The 10,055-nt window shown below is 44.0% G+C and overlaps 1 pseudogene; it reads left to right on the forward strand.

Moving 5' to 3' along the window:
• Nucleotides 1-1,511: 1,511 nt before the first annotated feature.
• Nucleotides 1,512-10,029, forward strand: LOC143006989 (integrin beta-1-like; annotated as a pseudogene).
• The last annotated feature ends 26 nt before the right edge of the window (nt 10,030-10,055 follow it).

Genomic DNA, 10,055 nt, shown 5'->3' on the forward strand with positions numbered 1-10,055 from the left:
ATTGAAGTTTACAATAATAGAATGCTCTCTGTTTTCGTCTGTTATTACTATTAGTATTCCACTCTCAGCGCCGTTATCTTTCAAAACCAAAGACACAAACCAGCTGTCGCTCTAATGTATGGTCCATATCATTGCAGCGCGCTAACTAATGCTATTGTCTTTTGCAGTTAAAGTGAATTCAGAGCGCCGCTGTGAAAGCTGCGGCATATTTCTTCCAGTCTTTAATAGTGCGGCAGATAATCCTTCTATTATTTCTGCCTGTGATCCTGTGTGATCATTCAACAGCATTTTCCTACGCAGCCTTAGGAAACAGCTTCTCTGTGGGATGGAAATGCAATCCCACCAGCGGGATGCAAATAAATCCTCCAATAGCTGCAGAGATCATCGTTCAAGCTTTCGTATGTTACCTGTTTGTTTTTACTCGTGCACCTCATCCAGCACGGCGGTGAAGGTGACCACAGCGGTTCAGCTCTCCAGCAGAGGTCGAAGCCTTTTGTTGCACGGGCAAACCGCTGGTGAAAGTGCGGACGTCGTTATTGTGTAGGTTGCTGCAGGCCTAAATGAATTAGCTCGACATTACCTGAACTGAGATGAGTGAGGTAACTGCAGGCCGCCATCCCTAGTGTTTGCTCCATCTGTTCGCTGCTGCCCTTTTCCAGACATGAGCTTTTACCTGTTGTACGTGTGTTTTCTCTAAATTTGACTCTTTCCATTAGCCTTTTGCAGAAATTAGAGCAGTGGGTTTGTGTACATTTAAGCATCGTAAGAGCTTTCACAAAAAAACTCGGAATAAAGCCACAGAAATCTTTCTATTAAGTTCACTTCAAACACAAAACATCCTCAGAATTCCTTTTGACTGCTAGGCTTACGGGTCAATCTTGTCTTTCTCTAGTGGCTTTAGCTACGTGCAGTGGTCAGTGAGGGCAAACAGCAGAGCAGCGATTGTTGGCGATAGCTTTTACTTTCTAACGCCGGCTTCTCTCAGCAGACTTATTCTCTTTATCTTCCAACTCAATTGAAGTGATCATTTGGCTCTCGAGACCCTGAAGCGTAAGCCGGCAGATCCACTCGCGGCTCTAAGAAGGAGGATAAGGCAGGCGGGGGAGCTGCTGGCGTGCCCCAGCCTGTGTCCTGTTCACAGTGGGTGTGTGTGAGGAAATCGTGTACTTTAGAGGCGACAGAGGACTTATAGAGTAAAGGTGTGATCCCTCCCCCAAAGAGGAGAGGATACACCTTCCATTCATCTTCCTGTTTCTGTCTCCACATGGTTGCATCTCCATCACAGCCACTCTCACCCTCCAGGTACGGGCCTGAAAGTGCCTCTCTTCTTTTCATTGAATCATCCAAACACCCAGTGGATTAAATATTGGGTGCTTCTGTGGGCTGCACACTCGGAGATTATTTTCCTTAAACAGCAATTACAAGCGCACTCCACCTTTAATGATTTGAAAGGAAGGAACGCTCCGTGTTTTTAGGCAGTAAATTGCTTTCTGTCCTTTTTTTTTCCTCAGATGAGCCCGCTCTCTGCCGCTGTCCTGTTATTGTGCTGAAGATCCAACGCCACAGGAGCTGAAGCGGGGGTCGATAGTTTTCTCATTGAGGATGCAATAAAAGTAAACTGTCTCATTATTCTTCCTACTCAGAAATTCTATTTAGATCGTAGCCTGCGTTCGAGCTGTTTTTTCGTCGCTCACAATTTGCACTTCTCGTCTCATCTGTGCTCACCGGCTTTGTTGTTGTTTGTGGATTCAGACATGATGAGTCACTTCGGCTTCAGGTAAACATGTATTTGCTTCTGTCAGGCACTACACAGGCAGGATGCAGATCGTAGTAGGGTGTTCACTAACACTGGTTTATCGGGAAGATGAAGCATTTTTGAGATTTTTGGCATTTTCTTACCAGCTCTGTGGGTCTTTGACATGTTATAGCCTCTAAAAGCTCCTCTTCATGAAGGTATGAGGTAAGTTGGATACAAAATTGTTCACAGTTGCCTCAGAAATTTACAACGCAGCTTTTTGGTGATGAATCATGAGTATAACAGCAAAATTGCCTTAAACTCTAGAGGTAGAAACTCACACTTATTTGGTTGTTTCTGTTCGAGCTCCAGATCATTCGCATCAGGAGTTCCAATGTCAGGGGGGTCGAAGGCTGTGGAGAGGTTACAGTAGCGCCCCCCACGCTGTGCTCGATGCTCTGCTGAGCTGAGCAGCTGCAGAAACGGTTCCAGCTTTCTTTGTCAGGTCAGGTTTCCTTTGCAGTCCAGTTAGCAGCAGTAGAACAGCAGTAAACATCATTTGGGTGAAGTGTGTCTATGTAAGAGGGGGACCTTTTTGATTTGACGCAATTAAGTTGTATGAATTTCCAATGTCAGTTGACTTGGGAGTCAACGGATGAGCATCCGCCGAATGGCTATAGTTACACAGACGCTCGGCTAAGCTCTGCAGTCTGACACACCAGACTGAACCAAGGTGGGGAGTGCTTATGAACACAGCTCGTGTATGCCTGTTTACATGCAGGCTTCTCCAGCAGACCCTCTTCCTTATGCATGTAGTCAGCTCTCGAAATGCTCACAGCCCTCGGCCTGCATTGTTTGCGTTTCGGCGGTTTCAGACGTTTAAATAATTCATGATTTCAATCTCTTCTAAGGTCTTTTTCACTTTTCCTTCCTTTTTTCCTAAAGTTCACTCCTATCTGACAAGTTCATCTGACACCTCACTTAGCTGGCTACAATATAACGTTACGCATAATAATCATGCAACGGTCGATGTTAATGTTTCTTATTCACCACAGAACTTATCAGAGGGTATCAGAAGCTATCAGACAGAGTGCGATTAGTTATTGATTTATTTTTTGCGCCGTCAATAATATAGTCGATATCAACATGGACGGCTTCGTTAAATCTCTGACAGATTGAAGTGGTGACTGAGTTAACATGGTCAGCCAACATTTTGGTCTTTGTCACACTAATATTGTCACCAATTTCCGTAAATGTGATTTCAAGCTACTCCATCAACCAAACAAGTCCCCCAGGGTGTGAACATCACCCAGAGGATATGATGGTGGTTTTCTGCCCACTATAGACTCGAGTCGTTACTGGTGTAGTAACACATTTTGTTATGTTGTGAAAAGAGAAAATCTTGTCACTTCCTGTAACATATGACATCTGACGTGTGATACGTAATAAGGGAGCAGACACTGATTATACTTCCGTATTTAACAGTCCTGTTAGAAGTAACAGATGTATGTGTCATCTCAGCATAAATAAAAGTGATGTGTTGAATGTACGCGTCTATTTTAATTACATTATTTGCATACTAACTGATACAGCTGCTGTGTGCAGAGATACACTAACTCACACACACAACGCACTTATTTTCAGTGCTGCGCTCCCTCTGTGTCACTCATAACCTGCATCACTTTAATTCATTTCCCTAATAAATGCAAATTACAGTTTTTCAATATTTTACCTGACTTCGGCATCTTCGTGTGTGTTTGTCTCGTGGTTTTCCTCGACAGCGACTCATTTTTCTTGTCAGCGTGAAATGCTTTCCTCGGGGCTCGAACTCTGTGTCAAGAATTTTCCAGAAGTGGGTCAGCACATGTGGGAACGCAGTGACACAGCCAGGACACTGCTGAGGCGGGGTTGTCCTTTGATCGCCTGGGGGACCCCTGAGGTTCCACCGTCCTTCTGAAGATCACCTTCCACCCTAAAGGACAACAACAACCAAACAACAACATCACCAATATGTCACCCAGCTCCACACTGCATCTTATCCATACACAACAACATAAACAAATAGTAAAACTGATTTATTGCATTGATACATTAATCTGCAGTGAATCATTAATTGCAGCCCTGCAACACATTCACACACTCAAATACACATACACACCTGGGAGCTGCCCAGTACAGTAATAATCTTACTTGTGGCCATTAAACTGCACCGACTGGGGATTGAGAGGTTTGCTCAAGGACAACTCATCGGTATTCATTTATTTTCCACCATTCAGACATACAATCACCTTTCTAAACTTTACACTTCCTCTGCTGCCCTCCTTATCAACCCCGGTGCCTCTCATTCTCACTCTGAAAGGCTTTGGTGCATTTGTGGATGAGGCTGTGATGGCGTACATCAGCACAGCAGGCAGTATGCTCATGGCCTCCCTGAAAAGAGAGCCGTACTCTGAACGTGATCGCCAACAGAATCCTCTTCGCTGAATTCGTCGAGGGTGGACCTCCACTCACCTGGACTCACCAGAAGGAGGGCTGGATGGCCTTGTTTAGGGCTTCTGTGCAGGAGGCAGTGTAAGGACACACATTGGGGAGCAAGACCGCAATACAGAGATTGTTGTTTTTGTTCCAGTGGGCGTAAAGTGGAGGAAGTGGAGAGAGGAAAGTGCAGAATACAAAGCACACTGCGGGAAACTGCGCTAATGTGATGTGGGTGCTTTGAAGTCATTATGAAAATGCTCAGATAAGACGGTTATAATATAATGATAACAATGTTAATATTTGACCCCTGAACTGAACAAAGGCATGATGTATTACTACTCCATCTTCATTGAAATCATCCTCATTTCAGCATTTCCGCCACGCGGTGTGATAATCACGTGAAAGCAGACATGTGTCACATTAGATCATTGGCCATTAAATGTCCTCTTTCTTTATTTCCAGGAGCAGACAGGCTGATGAGCTGGAGGAATATGACGGTGGTGGTTTCCGCTTTGCTGGAGATGGCAAACTGGGTGTCATCGTACTGTCAAACAAGACACCAGAGGATATTCAGATGTTTTTATAATTATGCTTGAACTGTTAGATGAAAGTTTGATATCGTTTGCTTGTATTCACAGAGAAACACCAAAGCTCCACTCCAGCTCAGCTGAACAAGCTATCACACTGGTTTTAAGCACGTCAGCATATTTATCCTATGGAGCTGGCATTGTGGCGCGTGCTGAATTGTTCCCTTCTGCAATCTTAGTAGTGAATTGGACGTCCATGGTGCTGCACACAGAAGTCAAAGACAGTGATTTAAAGGTCAGACTGAACAACACCCTTCCCAGGGTAGAAAAGTCTCTGACAGGTACAGCCTGATGGGAAACAGCTGGAGCGTTTGTGGAGTAAACCAAACCGAAGCTTTCATCTCTTAATCTGCCTGTGTTTGTGTACAGACGTGTGCGTTTGTTATTGTCCCAGTGTTAAACATCCATATAGCCGTCTCATTATCCTCATGAGAGTGTTGTTGACTTCTGTGCAGCCCAGGCAGTTGACAAGTGAAGTGAATATAGATACATTATTAATCTATTTCTGTCTGGATAAATGGCCACCCAAGGCTGAAAATGGATGGATGTGATATGTCGCTCCGTGGTACTTATTTATCTATTTGGAGGAAATGGAAAGTGTGTCAGAGAGAGTGAATGAAGGAGCGATGGAGTTGTTAGATGGGAGGGAGGATGGGGAGAGTGATAGCGTGGAGGGGAGAACGTGCTTAAATACTGATTACATATATATTGAGTGTTGTGCATTGCAGTTTGCATCCGTCTCGACTCTCTCCGTCTCTCTCCTCCTTCACTGACTCACAATGCAGCAACGTTGAGACGGACAAAGGTGCGGATCAGATCCTGTGTCGCTCAGGAGGCCACAAGCACACAAAGATTTGGACAAATAAGCTGAAAGACTTGATTTAATTAAAAGAAAAATAGCTTTTGACTTGAAAGTACCTTCTCCAAATTATGAAAATATAAACTTTTTTTGCAAATTGTAAATGAAAACCCAAATGTCATGACAGAGATGCCTGGTCTCAGAATACAAACCAAGCGAACTACTAAGCTTTACAAAGGGGCTGCACTTAAGGTTTTGCCTGCCAAATGATAGAAAAGTGGCACAGTGGAGAACTTGCTTCATGCATTATGTATTTTAGGAATTCTGTAGAACAGCAACTACATGGGAGAAGGGAATGGAGAGTCGTTCAAACGCATGGTAGCACTGATGCACAGTATCTATGCTGCAGGTGAAGGCAGGTGTCGGTTCTGAGCACCTGGGAGAAGCAGGTTTTCAAGGTTTTCCTTTGTTGGCTCAGTATGCTTCATATGACACATTGGAGATGAAGACCCCACCGTCCAGTTCAGGGTTGTCTATGCACGTAATTTGCCAACTTCCGAACTCCACCCCCCTGTGAGGAGATTTGCTGGTGTGAAAGTTAGGAAGGGCTACTTTTCTCTCCTGAGATCTTTGTTTTCCTTCCAACACTCTGTGTGCAGAGACAAATGACAGTGAAACTGCGCCATTATCCCCCTTTATTTCCCAGCTTATGATCGTGCGGAGAGCAAAAAAACACACAGAAGACAGAGTTACTGTGAGCAACCCCTCCCCTCCCCTGAACTGAGAGTCTTATCCCCCGTTTCTATGATTAATCTTGTTGATTACAAAGGCAACAACCTACAGACACACACTATCCCTTTGGGGATACTGATGATGTTAAGGTGAAAGGTTTTCCTACATGTATGTTTTTTCTGGAAGTATCCTCCCTGAATGTGCTGTCAGAACTCTCTCCATCGACTCCCACAGCATCCCGCTGATATTAGATGAAGCCTATGATGAAAGCGAGGCAGAAGGCGCCTTCCTACAAAGGTTATCAGCACCATGCCTGTAGCCTGCTGACACCTCTTCATCTTAAGAGGTTAACTGTGCTATCGACTCCATCCTCTAACCTCTGGAGTTATGGAAAACAGAGAGCAGCCTGCAGGCGTTCACATCTCCCACACTTGATACTGTAAGGACCACACACCCGGAGGAGTTCACGTCTCCATCGGTGACGAGGTGTGTGTGCGTGTGTGTGTGTGTGTGTGTGTGTGTGTGTGTGTGTGTGTGTGTGGTTGTGTGCGTGCGCGCATGTGTGCGTGTGTGTGTGTGTGCATGACTTTCATTCTTCGTGACATTCTTGCTATCATGTGGCTATATGCAGTTGAAAGTTGAATTGGCCGTGATGTTGATTATGATTACATCATTAGTCGTGCATTTGTGCTTATGGACCCCTGTCAACCCCCCCCCCCCCCCCCCCCCCCCACACACACACACGCACACACACACACCACCACCACCACTTACAGGTTAGCTTTAATGTCAGCTTTACAGCATCTCTGTGTGTGACTACTTTACACACTCCTCCACATGTTATTATTAAACCCCAAGGCTGCAGTGAAGAGGTTGAGGTCCTGCAGAGCCCTATATGTGAGTGCTGGTGTCAAAAAGACACGATCCCACACAGTCCTTCTTGTAGCCATGGTAACGGCACTCTGGAGTGCGGAGCACGCAGGTAAGTGAAGTAGCTTGATCACATTAATTTTGATTCGAAGCCTCATTCCACCTTAGTCAAGATTTAATTTCTACTGCAGATGTGCAGAGACGAGAGCAGGAAATGGAGTATTTGGGGGAAGTGCGTTTGTAATCGCCCACCTATACGTTTTACGGGCTGCAATCAATACCAAGGACTACAGTCTGAAGGTATAGGTAAGACATGGACAGCCACTCCAGAAATAGAACTAGACTGTGTTCCTCTATCAAGGCATAACACTTCTCCAATAATGGCTTCATGTGTCAAACAAGAAATAAGAGTTCCCTGACTTTGAAAGCCCATTTAACACAACATGACAAGTTTTGTTTAAATCGCTGCATGTTGGCATAGTTTGTCCATCTTTTTGAACTTGTTTAGTTCAGATCAGTGTTAACATCTAATGACTCATACCCCGGCCACTAAATTATAGCCCTTGCTTACTTCTTTGTGCGTCTAGCTCATAACATATCAATCAACTATTGTGTTCTCTTTCTGTGGAGAGAGTTGAGCTGCTGATAAACACAGCCCTGTCATTTGACTGTGATGGAATACAGGTGAACTGTGTTTTGTAATCTCCTCCTACTGTCCTTACCCCTTTTTTTCTGAATACATTTGCAGTTTTGCACGTTTTTCCACTTCTTTCCACAGGGAAATGTATTCTGTGTAGGGCCTTCACACTGGGCTGGAGTCCAAGGGAGTGTGAGATGAGGTGTGCCCACCTGAACTTCACAGTGGAAGGGCAGGCTAGTGTCCTAGCAACAGTACCCCTCTTGCCAGGTCTTTGCAGGTGTATTGAGCTGGACACAGAGGGCTGCAGTGAGCATTTCTTACCGCATACAGGAGACAGTAGATGACTGCCCGCATTCATGCAGCTCTAATGATAAGACCTATTTAGCTACTCTGCATTTATGCTATGTAAACATACATCATCTTATAATGCTTCATCTCAGAGTTTGGGTTGCAATAGAGAAATGTGATCCTGCCTAATGAAGACCCCATAGATTTAACTGTTTGCCCAAGTGAACCTGCACTGTCAGTTAAGGTCCCTTATACAACCACAGGAAGTCAAGAGGAAAATACAAACTATCCCCTAAACAACACCAAGCAAAGATTCAGTTTGTGTGCAAACCACTGACATGGAGACACAATGAGTCATGCTTACAATGTTTCCTCTCAACGTACAGTATGTGTGTGTGTGTGTGTGTGTGTGCTGTATATTCTCTGCTGCCTGACGTTATTATGGGGCAACACAGAATACACACGTTTCCAACTGATGTGAGAAGGCACTGTGGGATAGAAATAGGATAGAAATCCTTGAAGACATACAGAAGTTTTAGGGTCAAAGGTCAGACGGAAACATTTGGTGAGGTGACTGTGAGCATGTTTACTCTTTTAGAGGCTATAACACATGTTTGGCACAGGGATCTACAGTTCAAATGCTACGGACATCACAAATGAATGCTGCATATCTACATAATTCAATTGGTGTAAGATCACTCGAGTATCACTTTATGTTGTCTTTGTGTGAATTCAGTTGCCTTTTGCAGCGAGACATTGTCGAGTCAATCTAGCTCAACTCTGCAGCCTGTGTTCTCTCCAAAATGCCCACCAGGTCCTTTCGTGATCCTGATTACCGCAGTACTATCAGCCTCTGTTGTGGCGCTGGGTGTGGCTCTTTTGCTGCTATGGAAACTACTCGCCAGGATCCATGACCGCAGGGAGATTGGCCGCTTCCAGATCGAGCGGGAGCAGAGGCGCAGGAACAGGGTAAGCCCTGTCCAAACAAAGCCTTCTGTCACTGCCTGTCAGTCACAGGCACCACTGTGACTGCAGGAATTTGTCTCTGACATTGGTGTGGGGACATTTTGACATCTAAACACAGGAACACAAGAGAATGCTGTTACAATGATACAGAGGCAAGAGGGATAGACAAGGAGGGCTGTGTGTTTGCATGTATGTGTGCAGCGAGACTGTAAATGTCTTATAACCTTTTCCTTTTTTCATCGTTCAGCACAATTACCATACATTCAGAGATAAATTCATATCAAACAACAGGATTCAGTTTCCTCAAAGTATTTCACCACGTAGAATTACTGCAGAATTGCATAATTGTAAATGTAAATTATGTGAAATGTTAATGTAAATGTAAATGTGCTCTCTAAATGTTTACAATATATGCTAATTACCCATGCGCCTGTAATTACAACTGAACTTTGGCGTCAAAACGGGTGGTACATATTTAATATTTGCAATTGTATCGCTTTTTTGATCTTCTTTGATATTTCCATTTAGGTTGTCTATTCACATATGAATACATTATTTATCTATACAAGTACTATGCAATTATCCTGTTATTGTACATTGAAATGTGTGGCAAGGAAATTGAACAGGGCTGTTATGGATGTATTTATCTCCAAATGTCCAGAAATTGTAGTAAATCATTAAAACATTACACATAGGAAACAGTGAAAATATGTTTACAATTGCTGCAACTAATGTGTGCAATACATATCAAGGGAGCTCTTGAATTGTACAGTATCAATACATGAATATCTACAGAGTGCCTCATAGGAGGATGCTTCTTTCTCTTCTGTTGCAGAACCCAATTTTCAAGAGCGCAATCATAACAGCCGTCAGCCCAAAGTATAAAGAGCAGCCATAACAGCAAGAAAGAGATCCATTTTTTCAACCGGGATTCCTGTAGTGCAACACAATGAAACATCG

Source organism: Genypterus blacodes, unplaced genomic scaffold (genome assembly GCF_046128005.1).
Source record: "Genypterus blacodes isolate CSIRO-AG114 ecotype Tasmania unplaced genomic scaffold, CSIRO-AGI_Gbla_v1 ptg000076l_1, whole genome shotgun sequence".
In the NCBI taxonomy this organism is placed as follows: Eukaryota; Metazoa; Chordata; class Actinopteri; order Ophidiiformes; family Ophidiidae; genus Genypterus; species Genypterus blacodes.